The sequence below is a fragment of the Cibotium barometz genome, chromosome 59 (assembly GCF_041138505.1).
Source record: "Cibotium barometz isolate CiBa-2024 chromosome 59, ASM4113850v1, whole genome shotgun sequence".
Lineage (NCBI taxonomy): Eukaryota > Viridiplantae > Streptophyta > Polypodiopsida > Cyatheales > Cibotiaceae > Cibotium > Cibotium barometz.
Genome location: NC_141104.1, coordinates 37006401 through 37020169, shown reverse-complemented (window position 1 = coordinate 37020169; position 13769 = coordinate 37006401). Strand labels below are relative to the sequence as shown.

Here is a 13769-nt window from a genome sequence, read left to right as displayed (position 1 = left end):
AATTTGACAACCAGTCGAGAAGCACCATCACTACCACAACAGATTCAGCCTACTCACAGCTGTAGGGGAATGATTCCCGGCTTTCTAAAACCACCAAAAATGACACCACAATATACCATCAATGAACTGGAACTCAACAAAGAGTATTTGCCACCTTACACCCATCATGGCTGAGAAACCTTCATTTTATGGTTGTCATGGACGCCCCCCCTCTCCTTTCTGCTTGCAGCCGACTCTCCTCCTAGTTTCCAAACACTGTAGCTTCTGCGCATTCAGCTGCCCACGCTGCAAGGTGTGCATTGTCCACAGCTCTCGTGCTTATAGAAGTAAGAGAGACGAGCGATAGCATCAACCACATCCGTTGACTTGTCCATCACAATGACGGCAGCTGTACCAAGCCCAGTTTGTGCAGCTTTAAGGGCATCAAAGTCCATCAAGATGTCATCGCAAACACTTTTGGGAATAAGAGGTACTGAAGATCCCCCAGGAATGATGGCCAAAAGGTTGTCCCAGCCACCTCTAACGCCTCCAGCATGCCTCTCAATAAGCTCTCTGAGGGGAATGCTCATTTCCTCTTCCACTGTAGAGGGAGTGTTGACATGCCCTGAAATGCAAAACAGCTTTGTGCCTGAATTATTTTTGCGCCCAAAGCTTGCAAACCACTCTGGACCTCTTCTGAGAATGGTTGGGGAGACAGCCACCGTCTCTACATTGGTCACTGTGCTAGGGCAACCATATAATCCTGTATTTGCTGGAAAAGGAGGCTTTAGACGAGGCTTCCCTTGTTTGCCTTCCAAGCTCTCAAGCAGTGCAGTCTCCTCTCCACAACACACACACCCTCCCTTCTGTCACAAGGCTTCCCCACGGCGTCACCTCCAGCAGCCCGCTCCACCAGCTGCTCCTCACAAAAGAGAGAGAGCCCTCTCCCAATAACCAGGCGACCTCCACTTTCTTGCCAGGCCACTCCTTTTTTCTTCTTTTTTTTCGACGACGATCCCTGCCAGCCTGCCCTTCCTCATCGCTGCCAGCTCGTCACCCTCCTTTTCACGTTTCCGCCACCTTCTAGATGTCGAGGTGGCGGCCAACCCTCTTTCCATGTGGTCATTCAAAGCATGGCCATGTGGATAATTTATATATATATATATATATTTTTTAAAGTCTCCAAGCCACATAATGATGGCCACCCTCAAATGCTAAAAGAGCTCCTTCTCCTTATACTTTCCCAGACAATACGGTGCCCGCACAGCTTCCAAATAAATGCGAGAGTTGCCCACCGTCTTCAGCATCATCCACTTACTAATCATGACCACTTCCAGCCGGTGCTCTGCTTAGTAACCACCCGCACCATATGTACACTGATCCAAAATACCTCTCAGATTTTAGCCTGACACCATACATCCCATATGTACACAGGCACTTAATCCCATGCATCTAGATTTGCATTTAATAGCCTCACATGCATGGTTTCACACCATAGACGTGCCGTGGCACGACATCCACCCCCTCTAAACCTGCACATCCTCTGGTATGTGCCACACAGGTCCTGGAACTCACTGCCCAGGCATTATTTGCACTCCAACACTGGTATATGTACAAGCATCAGCAATCACATCTGAATGGTTCTGCTTTCCCGCCTGGATCAAATACCAATCGCTTTTGGCATATGTGCCATATGCTTTGCTCATATAAAGCCCTATCCACATTTAGATTCTCTGCATATGTATGATTACCCTCATCATTCAAAGTGGGATGCTCTTCAAAATGATTTGCTTCAAAAATTTCCTCAGGCCATGTTTGAAGCCTTTGCACCACATATTGTATGGCTACACCAAGTAACAACTGCATTAACAGCATAGAATACACACTTGGTAACATCCCATCCAAATCTACTGTGCCCGGATCCAGCTCTGATAAACATTCATTCTTCTCATCCAAAGACGGAAAAGCATCAACACATACAAAGTCCAGTAAGGCATCATCGAGAATAGCCTCCAGATCTGAATCAATCTCATCACAATCATTTGGCTTACATAACACCTGCTCATCCTCACTTGCAACCAACAGTTGACTAGCATCAAGCATAGAAGAGCCCAAAGCTGATGGGGATCTATTATATACCATGAAATCATCCAATGCATCATCTAAGATAGCATCCAATCCAGGATCAATCGCATTGAAGCCATTATCATCTTGCAATCCCACATGTTGATTATCATGAACATTCATACCCCCATAGCTATTTCCATTTGGTTGCTCATATGCAGCCTCATGAGGCTCTGTGACCACACTTTGCATATCCTGCATGTTATCTCCCAGTATTTCTTGATACATGTCTGCAGATGGGCTTAGAACTATGGGTCCCTCACCCAAGTACCCTTGAATCTGTATATCATTGAACCCTGCATGATCCAAAAAGACAGATTCAATTTCCCTCTCCAAATCATCATCATAAACAGGCTTCCAAGCTCGAGATTGTTGCTCACAAATGTGGTTGCAAGATAACCCTGACACTGATGACATAGCATCACCCTGTTTATTGTTGGAACACCCTGTTAGCATTCCAGAATAACCCAAATCCAAAGAACCTTGGCAACCAGCTTCAGAAACAACATCACTGTTGGAATCACCCATATCACTCACCCCCTCTAAATCAATCACACATACTTGTGGCCCGTCTGCATATTCATGTACATCATCCTGCTTATAAGTATCATAACCAGATAAGAATGCAGTAATGATAGCATCTTCTTCTTGTCTTAGATCTTCAAACTCTGCAATCATTGCTTCACAGCCCAAGAGGAAGCTATTTGCGATGTCCTCTTCCTCGTGTATTGGGTCTTGAGCACCTGTCCTGAAGCTCTCTGAATCAAGTGTCTCCTCAAGCATAGGCATACATACATCATGTGGTATGATCATAGGACCCTGTATGTCTGCACCCTCAAACAAGGAAGACAGATTATACTTGCAGTGTTCACCCATTGCATCTTTATGAGGCTGTAGCAAAGCATCCCTTTTTGCACTGTGAAGGCCTTGTTGCTCACTAATGGCTTTTTGCAGTCCCAATTTAGCATAAACGGCCTCCACAATCTCTGTATCAGCCTTGAATAGCAGTTGATTGTCCTCCATAAGACATGCATCGACAACCGCTTCTAAATTGGCTCGGATTGTTGCTGGAACACTATCACAGCTCACATTATACCTGGAACTCACATAAATAAGTGCATCTGCAAAATCACTCCATCGTTTGGAGTGATACTCTGCTAGCTCCAGCACTTCATCTTTTAAATCAGGACTTACAAGGTATGCAAAAGATGCAATCATCATACTTTCTGGAACCCCTTGATTCTTCATCTCTGTCTCGTAACACTTTAGATAGCTTTCTGGATCATAACTATCAAATATATTGACCCTGTCATATACCAATTGCATCACAATTTCCACGGCTTCCTGAATTCGCTTTTCTTCTTCAATCTTCCTGAACCGCTCTTCAAGCTCTTTCATTTCTGCATATAAATGCTCCATTTTGCTAGCCATCTCTACGTACTCTCACCCCAGCGGTTTCACGTCGGGTTCACCAAAGCTGTCGTGACGTGGGCGGTGTCGCTGGGAAAGCGCGAGGCTTCTGGCTGTGAGAGTTACATCCAAAATCCCAGCAAGGAAAACAAAAACACATATCTCATCAAGGGGCATATGACATCTCCATTTCAAGATGACTCTTGATCTCATGAAAACCTGCTTTCAGATTCCAGTAACTCACAAAGCAAAAGATGGCATATGGCATATATACATCATCATATAATTTCCAAAACCCAAGAAAACAAATTTGACAACCAGTCGAGAAGCACCATCACTACCACAACAGATTCAGCCTACTCACAGCTGTAGGGGAATGATTCCCGGCTTTCTAAAACCACCAAAAATGACACCACAATATACCATCAATGAACTGGAACTCAACAAAGAGTATTTGCCACCTTACACCCATCATGGCTGAGAAACCTTCATTTTATGGTTGTCATGGACGCCCCCCCTCTCCTTTCTGCTTGCAGCCGACTCTCCTCCTAGTTTCCAAACACTGTAGCTTCTGCGCATTCAGCTGCCCACGCTGCAAGGTGTGCATTGTCCACAGCTCTCGTGCTTATAGAAGTAAGAGAGACGAGCGATAGCATCAACCACATCCGTTGACTTGTCCATCACAATGACGGCAGCTGTACCAAGCCCAGTTTGTGCAGCTTTAAGGGCATCAAAGTCCATCAAGATGTCATCGCAAACACTTTTGGGAATAAGAGGTACTGAAGATCCCCCAGGAATGATGGCCAAAAGGTTGTCCCAGCCACCTCTAACGCCTCCAGCATGCCTCTCAATAAGCTCTCTGAGGGGAATGCTCATTTCCTCTTCCACTGTACAGGGAGTGTTGACATGCCCTGAAATGCAAAACAGCTTTGTGCCTGAATTATTTTTGCGCCCAAAGCTTGCAAACCACTCTGGACCTCTTCTGAGAATGGTTGGGGAGACAGCCACCGTCTCTACATTGGTCACTGTGCTAGGGCAACCATATAATCCTGTATTTGCTGGAAAAGGAGGCTTTAGACGAGGCTTCCCTTGTTTGCCTTCCAAGCTCTCAAGCAGTGCAGTCTCCTCTCCACAACACACACACCCTCCCTTCTGTCACAAGGCTTCCCCACGGCGTCACCTCCAGCAGCCCGCTCCACCAGCTGCTCCTCACAAAAGAGAGAGAGCCCTCTCCCAATAACCAGGCGACCTCCACTTTCTTGCCAGGCCACTCCTTTTTTCTTCTTTTTTTTCGACGACGATCCCTGCCAGCCTGCCCTTCCTCATCGCTGCCAGCTCGTCACCCTCCTTTTCACGTTTCCGCCACCTTCTAGATGTCGAGGTGGCGGCCAACCCTCTTTCCATGTGGTCATTCAAAGCATGGCCATGTGGATAATTTATATATATATATATATATTTTTTAAAGTCTCCAAGCCACATAATGATGGCCACCCTCAAATGCTAAAAGAGCTCCTTCTCCTTATACTTTCCCAGACAATACGGTGCCCGCACAGCTTCCAAATAAATGCGAGAGTTGCCCACCGTCTTCAGCATCATCCACTTACTAATCATGACCACTTCCAGCCGGTGCTCTGCTTAGTAACCACCCGCACCATATGTACACTGATCCAAAATACCTCTCAGATTTTAGCCTGACACCATACATCCCATATGTACACAGGCACTTAATCCCATGCATCTAGATTTGCATTTAATAGCCTCACATGCATGGTTTCACACCATAGACGTGCCGTGGCACGACACCAGGAGGTTCCCGGACGTGCCAATGAGTACCGGCTAAAGATATTCTACCCTCGAGCACCATGGCCATCAGATCCCCCAGACAAGCATGGAGGATCTGATGGGGGGGGAAAGATGTGACGTGAAAAATTGATATCTTTCATTGTCAATTTTGTGCATATTTTGATGGTTTCTCAATGGTAATAAGGTGGAAGCTTGTCCAAGAAGATTGCGGCGCCCACAATGGAATAACGGCGTGGTGATGCGGCGGCTTGGCGGCTACCCCGATAACAACATTCTATCTTCAAATATAATGGTTTTACTTGATTTAGGGTGCACACATTGTAAATGCCACAAGTATGCTTGATAAATACTTTGGTATGGTAGATAGGCTAGTGATGTGGAAAATAAAAGTGGGCCTTCATGCTCACATGGATTTTAATTGTATTATTAATATGGTATTCACCATAAGGCAACAAGTTGGGGAGTGTGGAAGGCATGTGGAGGAGTGTGTGTAGGTGTATAATTGGGAAAGATTCTTCTAGAATGCCTACATGCAAGAGCAGAATTCCGCCATGTGTAAGTGGAATCTCCACCTACATGCCACTTAGGCTTGGCTATTATCTCATCACACTCTCAAAGTCAAAAAGTCTTCAATTTAATAATCAATAGAAGACTTAGCCTAAGAGGACAATTGATGGTGACATCTACCCTTATGTCACTGAAGGGTTGAAGATTTTTATATTGTAATTTGTAACAATGGAAGAGAGGGTGATTCTCCACCTATAAAAGGAGCCCTCCTCTCCCTTTCAAATTAAGGAATGAGCCTCCTCAATTGAGCATTTGGTGTCATTGCCATTCTCTTATCTTTCAAACCCCTATTCAAACACTCTCTTTACATGTGAATGTCTCATTTAGCATTAGCTCCTCATGCTTAACCCAATTTTGGACCTCTTTGATGATTCATGATAAGTGGGATAAGGAGTTATTATCTTGGCGGGCCTGTGACTTCTCAAGGTAGCCCTTGCCTTATTGCCGCCCTCCTTTGGAGGTACCAATGGTTTTAGCGGTAATGAGCATGTGGAAAGACTTTGGGGACCATAGGTAAATCTTTACGATTGTCCGCTGAGCAATGTTAACCCTTACCCTCTAGCTTGAATCATGAAGGAGATGAAAGGCAAGAGGCTGTGTGAAAATTGAGGTTTCATGCAAAGAGAGAGAAGTGCAATTTTTGTGGTCCAATATCCAAATTTCAACCGATAATTACTCATCACTCGGGTGTGGATTTCTTAAATTGATCATATGGCTAGGAAGCTCTTTCTATGCTCTTTCCACTTATGTAACTAATTTCTTAATCCCTTACTTCATTGATGATTAGAATTTCTCCCAAAGTTGCTAATTTTTAGGCAAATTTTGACAGTTTTATAGTCTTGTAGTAAAATGCTCATAACTTTTCGCTCGGTTGCCCGTTTTTGAAAGTTTTTATATAGGCGCGAAGCTCTCTTCAAGCTCTACGCATCTATATAATCCTCTCTTGCACAGCCTTTATGGATTTAAAACTGCAATTCTCTGTGTATTTTTGTTTTTATAGAATTTTGGCAGTTTTATAGTCTTGCAGTAAAATGCTCATAACTTTTCGCTCGGTTGCCCGTTTTTGAAAGTTTTTATATAGGCGCGAAGCTCTCTTCAAGATCTACGCATCTATATAATCCTCTCTTGCACAGCCTTTATAGATTTAAAACTGCAATTCTCTGTGTATCTCTATTTTTATAGCTTTTTGGCCATTCTTTCTTCTTAATCATGATTAATTCCTCCTAATCCCTTATCAAAAGGCAAACCCCATGTGTCTTATCCTCTTGTAAGTGATTGCCATATTCATTTTCTTTAATATGTTCCGTCCAAATCACCCAATCCGAACGGATGATTCCCCGTATGTTTCCGTTCACATAATCCTGAGTCAGAAGATTTTCTTCCAACAAAGAATCGCCCTTTTGTTTGGAGCTGCAAGACTGGCAGAAATTCTTGCTTCTCCGGAGCCTTTCATCTTTCCTTCCATGAATTATGATCTCACCTTTGATATGTATATCTTTATCTTAATCTAGGGAGAGAAAGGGAGGTGAGGAGGCTGTGAGGTTTCATACAAGCGTGTTTTGATTTTGAGAAGTAACCGAAGTCCAAACCCCAACTTCGTGTCACACTACCATTCTTCATTTAATGAAAAGGGGGAGAATGGCAGTGGTGTGTCATTCTACTTTATATACATCAAGCTCGTGGGAGAATTACACCACTGTCGTTCATTCTTGAATGTGATGGGAGCCCTTGAGAATGGCACCACTCAAATACATGCATTTGATTTTATGAGGAGAATGAAACTTTTGCTATTCTACCCTCTAAACAATTTAAGCAAAGGTAATGGTAGCAGTGCCATTCAACCAGAGTGGAAAGACTAATGAGAGGGGATATAGTAGTGGTGTTATTCTTCTTATATTAATTGAAAGGCATTGGCATTCTCCCTGATTTAGGAAAAATGGCACAACTCTCATTCTCCCTATCAAATTTGAGGTACAATGGCAGTGGTGCCATTCTACTTTTCATAGATCAATCTTGTGGGAGAATGCCACCACTACCATTCTTGCTCGAATGTAAGGGATACAAGAAGTGGTGCCATTCTCCCCTTCATTCAAGGTGATGTCCATAATGGCATGTTAATCCAATTCTAGGATTAACAAGAGCTACCGCCATTATCTTACATCAAGGAGTCACGATAGATACACCAAAGGGTCATACATTCAAGATATGAAGCAACAGTGTCCAAAGCTACAACTTGGATGGGCGCCCGTAATGGTGTGATGGAGTATTTATGGCAATTCCCGCTTTAAGAGCATGTGGCAATTCCCGCTTTAAGAGCATGTGTTAGCAAGTTAGGATGAAGTCCTAAGTGATGTACTTCATGGATATATATGAGAGTAGTCCTTGTAATAGTATTAGGCCTCTTATGAGCCTAAAGTGCTCGGTCGGCCACAGTTTAAGTGAGTGTGAACACTTATGGCCATGTAAATAAGTGAATTTCTCTCATAATACAACATACTATCCCATTGTGCAATTGAGTCTTGCTCTTACTAATCTATCTCCCTAATGCATGCTAGTGAGTGTGTGTGAGTGAAGTGAGGTCAGAGGAGGAACGAGGACCTGTAGTGCAACGCGGCGGTGTTATAACGCTCATGGGAGACGCGGTGGAATTGCTTCTCAAGGAGTTGTAGAGCTTGGAGACCTCAAGGTTTACGAGCTCGGCCATTGGAAAGATCCTCACGCGACAATTGCGGTTCACCAGGTAATCTCTTTTTGGATGTGCTTCAAAGAAGAGTTAGGGTGAGCCATAACATTTTTGGTGCCACTGTCCAGGAGCCATCCCTTGGCGTTTTCCATCGTTTTGTCTCTAATATATGAATAACCCATTGCCCATTATCTTGATTAATGGTGTTCCATGAAAAAGATGTGGATTTGATAGTGATTTGTGTGAGATTTGGGGTAGAATAGCTCTCTTTTTTATTTTTGAAAAGAATATTTTTTGCTTAGTTTTTAGATTAATTTATTATTTTTTGTTATTTTTTTGGTGGTTTTTCATGTTCTTAGGGATTGCACATAGTTTGTATTAGGCTTAGTTTGCATCCATTGCATCAAACAATGCAATAGAATGCAATTTTTAGTGAATGTTACCTTTAGTTTAAACATAGATCTAAGATAATTAATTCTAGTTTAATTGTTTGTTTTTTGTTAAAATTGTTTGGATTAGAGTGTTAGCAAGCATTAGGGGTAGCTTAATCTTTCAAAAAATTTCTTAAAACCATTAAAAAACCCTTGAATTTGACTAATTTCTCTTAATGGATTGATTTTTGTCATTAAGGGTGATAAATCTTATTCAAAAGGCCAAAAAATTAGAAAATATGTTAATTAGGATCTAAATTGATCATATGAGTAGTCGAAATTAGAGTTTTTGAGTGTTTTGAGAGCATCTAGATGCATCAAAATACCTAATCACACCAATTTTTTGATCAATTGGAGAAATTTGACTCTCTTTGCTTAATTTTGCCTTAAAGAGGAGACTATAACTAAGAGTCTAATTAACCCTCTAATTTAGATTAATTTACACAATTGTTGATGCACAAGATTAGTTTTTCCTTGCTCTATCCAATGATGTGCTCAATTGTGTGAACTAATTAGGGATTAATGGTTAATTAAGATTCTTGATTAGTGTAAAAGAGAAAGATTAATGAAAGGATTAATTCTTAATCACTTTTTTTACATAACTCATTAAGGCTAATGAGAATTTAATGAGTAGATACTCATGAGTTGTCAATTTGTCTATTTTGGGGGTCATTTATGAAGGTTGTAAGGTGTGTCATTAAAGGTTGACTTTTTTTATTCCCACTTACCTTTTTGGAAAAATGCCCATACCCTTTTCATTTTAAATTCAAAAATATTTCCCCCCAAAAAGGAAAATTTGTATTTCCCACTAGACTCCAAAAAAAAGAAAAAAGAAAAAAGAGAGCGTGAAAGACCAGGCCGTGAAAAGGTCCAGCATGAAAGTGTAAGACGTGAACGGCTTGGCATGTGAATAAGTGCACCACTAGTATTCAGCCTTACATTAAAGCAAGAATGGTAGTGGTGCCATTCTCAAGGTCTCCCATCACCTTGAATGGGAGAATGGAACCACTGCCGTTCCCCTTACATTCAAGGTTATATGGCACATTCCCCCTAATAACGGGAGTGATATCATTCCCAAACCCTTCCATCAGCTTGATTAAAGGGAATACTGGCACCAGTGGCATTCTCTCAGCCTTGCATTACCTGAAAGGGGAGAATGGCACCACTGCCATTCTCAAAGCCTCACATCCCATCATCTCTTGAGAGGTAGAATGGCACCACTACCATTCCCCCTTGCTTTCAGGGAAGAATGGTAGTGGATACAATTCTAAAGTCATCCCATCACCTTGAAGGGGAGAATGACATGACTCCCATTCTCCTGTACATTCAAGGAAGAATTGCAGTGGTGCCATTCTCCCTTACACTCTAGGAAGAATGACAGTCGTGCCACTCTCAAGGACTCCCATAACTTTATTAGGGAGAATGGCACTAGTGCCATTCTCCCTCACATTCAAGGAATGGCATTGGTGGTGCCATTATCAAGGCCGTCCATCACCTTGAAAAGGGGAATCGCACCACCATCATTCTCTCTTGCATTCAAGGAAGAACAGTAGTAGTGATGTCATTCTCAACAAGGTCCCCATCACCTTGACTAAAGGAGAATGGCACCATTGCCATTCTCATGGCCTTCCATCACCTTAATGTCATCTTAAATGGTAGAATGGCACCACTCCCATTCTCCCTTACATTAAAAGAAGAATGGCAGTGGTGCCATTTTCAAGGCTCCCCATCACCTTAAAGTGGAGAATGGCACCATTGCCATTCTGCCCTTTCATTCAAAGAAGAATGGCACTACTTGCATTCTCAAGTGAAAGATCCCTGCCCCCTCTGTGCAACAAATTCTAGGGTGCTAGCAGCAGAAGTAGCACTTCTTGCACAGGGTAGAGCCTCTCACTCGGGGCCTTACACATGGATATCCGAACAAGCAACTAATCCCTCGGTTCTTCCAAAACCAAACTCAAAGAAACTTCCCTCGCCCAGCAGACATAGGTGATTCCTCTGGGATATTTTATTCTCACGTAGTCAAGGTCTTCACACTAACCAAACTGATCCTACCAAACCCGTAAGTCTCATGGTCAGATAAAGAAAGAGACTTGCACTTGGATCATAGAGTCCAACTCTTTTTTCCTCATCAAGAGACACAGTCATTGATTCTTTTCCATAGAACAAGAGTTATCCGAGATTTACTTCAACTATCGTAATTTAACAAGATTGAGTCTCATTTTAGGGATCCATCGGTCTAGCCTAACCCCAGCCAATCCCATGGGTTAGTCCAACCACTATAGTGATAGGATCCATTTAGGAATTTGGTTATGTTTTGCCCTGGGTACTAGGGAAAAGATTTCCCAGGCCCCCTAGCCGGCACTTCAAGCAAACTTCAAGATAGTCACATAACTTATACATCCAATATGAAATTGCCTCTTTCACAAATTCAGCTGTCTTTAAAACAATCTTTTATTGTTGAGACCATAGTATCATTGATCGTAATCCTCCAAAATATCTAGCTTGAATTCCAATTTACAATCATTCCTTCATCGGTGTACCTATGACATCATTGGCAACCAGAATGCTCACCACTTCTTCACTCAAGGGCCTTTTCAATAGTTCCTTGCTCATAGTACCGGAAAATATAATCACATAAGAAAAATCCAGATGGACTCTCTGTTGAAGATCAGCAAGATCAAACAACAGATCCATATAAAAGAGTCATGGAATCATCCGTTTGAGAACTAGCAAAGCCAATCTGCAAAACCAGATCCATACCCGAGTTCAGAAAACAACTCTAACTCCTTGTTACATTTTCTTCCTCGATGCACATAAGGGTATCTTTGGTGACATTTCTTGCTTCTCGGTTGTTCCTCTTTAGCCAATTCGCTCTGATACGAGCTGAAAGATCCCTGCCCCCTCCGCGCAATGAATTCTGGGGTGCTAGCAGCGGAAGTAGAACTTCTTGCACAGGGTAAAGCCTCTCACTCGTGCCTTGCCCACAGATATCCAGACAAGAGACTAATCCCTCAGTTCTTCCAAAACCTAACTCATAAAAACTTTCCTCGCCCAGCAAACATAGGTGATTCCTCTGAGATATTTTATTCTAATGTAGTCAAGGTATTCAGTAACCAAACTGATCTGACTGAATGCGTAAGTCTCATCGTCAGATTAAGGAATAGACTTTCACTTAGATCATAGAGTCCACCATTTTTTTCCTCATCAAGAGGCAGAGCTGTTGATTCTTTTCCATAGAGCAAGGGTTATCCGAGATTCACTTCAACTATCGTAACTTAACAGAATTGAGTCTTATTTTAGGGATCCATCAGTCCAGCCTACAATCCCATGGGTTAGTCAACTGCCCAACCACTGTAGGGATATGATCCATTTAGGAATTTGGTTATGTTTTGCCCTGGGTACCAGGGAAAAGAGTTCCTAGGCCCCCTAGCCAGCGCTTCAAGCAAAGTTCAAGATAGTCACACCACTTACACACCTAATATGAAATTACCTTTTTCACAGATTCAGTCTTTAAAACAATCTGTTAATGAAACCATAGTATCACTGATCATAATCCTCCAAAATATCTAGCTTGAATTCTAATTTCCAATCATTCCTTCATCGATGTACCTATGCCATCATTGGCACCAGAACGCTCACCACCTTCTCACTCAGGGGCCTTTTTGATAGTTCCTAGCTCATAGCACCCAGAAATATAATCACGTATTACATTCATTTCGTCCCTAGCATACCTATGACATCATTGGCAACCAGAATGCTCACCACCTGTTCACTCATGGGTCTTTTTGATAGTTCCTAGCTCATAGTACCTGGAAATATAATCACATAGGAAAGATGCACATGGACTCTCCCTTGAAGATCAGCAAGATCAACCAACAGATCCATATAAAAGAGCCATGGACTCATCCGTTGAGGACTGGCAAGGCCAATCAATGAGATCCATGCCCGAGTTCAGAAAACAACCCTAACACCTTGTTCCATTTTCTTCCTCGATGCACGCGTGGGTATCTTCTGCAGAGCCTAACCATTGTATGGTCACCACCCTCTAGGCTCCTTTGGTCACCTAGTGCTTCACTCATAGTAGGCAGCTTCCTTGGTCCCTCATCCACCATACCGGAAGCTCACCATTTAGATCAAGGTCAAGACCTCATCCACCATACCGGAAGCTCACCATTTAGATCGAACCGAGGCTAGTCAAGACCTCGGTCTGCTACGCGAGACATCTTCCATTGACTCTCTGTTCAATGGAGGATGTCTCACGTAGGCAGGCTGGTCAAGATGCTTGCTACGTGAGACATCCTCCATTGACTCTTCATCAGCCAGGTGTTGCAACTTTATCACTTAGGTCTCCATGGCCTCATTCACAAGATGGTCAAAATGCTTCCCCTTCATTCACAACATAAAACAATCATTTATAAATTGGGCATAAATATAGTTTCTAACGAACTCTCATCTTTCCACATTGTTCCATATCATTTCTTGTTATTCCATATTTTTCTAAATCAATTCACTTTGCTTATTCCACATCCAGTCATATCTATTCCCATCATCCTTCATCCAATCACATCATATTACATCTCATCACATCTATCCACATCACATCACATTCATCCATATCACATCACATTCATCCACATCACATCTCATCACATCCATTTACATCTATTCAGATCCTCATCACATCACGTCACATCCATCCTCATCACATCTATCCGTATCCATATCACATCAATTCACATCACATCTCATCCATTCACATCTACCCCGAT

At 42.5% G+C, this 13769-nt stretch overlaps 2 pseudogenes; both read right to left on the bottom strand.

Moving 5' to 3' along the window:
* Window positions 1-272: 272 nt before the first annotated feature.
* LOC147605772 (NADH dehydrogenase [ubiquinone] flavoprotein 1, mitochondrial pseudogene) lies at window positions 273-1097 on the bottom strand (annotated as a pseudogene).
* Window positions 1098-4092: 2995 nt separating this feature from the next.
* On the bottom strand, window positions 4093-4917 carry LOC147605771 (NADH dehydrogenase [ubiquinone] flavoprotein 1, mitochondrial pseudogene; annotated as a pseudogene).
* Window positions 4918-13769: the final 8852 nt, after the last annotated feature.